The sequence below is a fragment of the Photinus pyralis genome, unplaced genomic scaffold (genome assembly GCF_008802855.1).
Source record: "Photinus pyralis isolate 1611_PpyrPB1 unplaced genomic scaffold, Ppyr1.3 Ppyr1.4_LG1, whole genome shotgun sequence".
In the NCBI taxonomy this organism is placed as follows: domain Eukaryota; kingdom Metazoa; phylum Arthropoda; class Insecta; order Coleoptera; family Lampyridae; genus Photinus; species Photinus pyralis.
In genome coordinates this window covers 12,821,148-12,822,270 of record NW_022170249.1, presented here as the reverse complement: position 1 = coordinate 12,822,270, position 1,123 = coordinate 12,821,148, and positions in this window count along the sequence as shown.

Below are 1,123 nucleotides of genomic sequence, written 5' to 3'. Positions count from 1 at the left end.
AAATACTTTATTAATTAATGCGCTCCTTTTCATTTCATTTATGCCAACATATTTTTAGGTTGTGGGTTGGACATTTCAATATTTAATTTTGAAATGTCTTGATAACATTGTTTATATAACATAAAACTTCCTTACGAAGTGCGTGATATAATGTACAAGTATTCAACATAAATATAAATTCTTTCACAACTAAAAAAAAATTTAAAAAAAAGTATTCAACATATCCCAAAAAAATTCATTTTTTTCCGATTACAACGCTAGGAAGATGTGCGAAATTCTGATATTTCGTCTTGGAAGCGACATATGTATTGTTTTTATAAGTGGGAAACAAAATGCACAAATTCCTATGACAGGACAAATACTCATCCAGATTCGTCCCTGAAGGGGATGATGAATTTTTTTTCCTATCGGCTGGCAACACGGAAAAGGGCCGAGAGTTAATTATTGTTAGGTGAACACGTATTAGTTTGAAGATGTTAGTTACATTTTGGTTTTCGCGCAATTGAGCTTCTTCTCCTTTAAATATAATTTCCGGTTTAAGATCTTTGCTCGCGATAAACAGAATTATTCCCCCCGTGCTTAAGTAGTCACGAGAGTATTCATTACAGAGAAAATCACGGATTAAATGCTGATATGGCTATTCTTTAGGTCCTCTACAAGAACCAGAAGTCTTAAGTGTCACCATGGTTATTCGTGTAAGCCTACATTTCTGTAAAATATAAAATTGCGAAAGATTTGAAACCTACAAGGAACCTGAAGACAGGTCGAACCTGTTGATATCAAAATGTAGCTTTATTATTATATTTAAATAAAGTACTTAAATAAAACCCAAGATAAATCATTACAAAAGAAATAAAAAATAAGAAAGTTCAGATGAACGAAATAATCTGAAGAAACTAAAGGGCATGGGAAATTTGCATAAGCAGAAAAATTCCAAGCAATCAAAGTATTTCGGTGATCTAAAGAACCTAAAGAAACTAAACAATGTAAACAGTCGGACAGATTTGGAGGATCCGAAGAACAAAAATAGTTCGAAGTAAAACCAAAGCAGAAGGGATGGATTCGAAGAATTTGAGTTACCATATGAAACATCCAAACATGCCGAATTCACAACGAAGCAAAG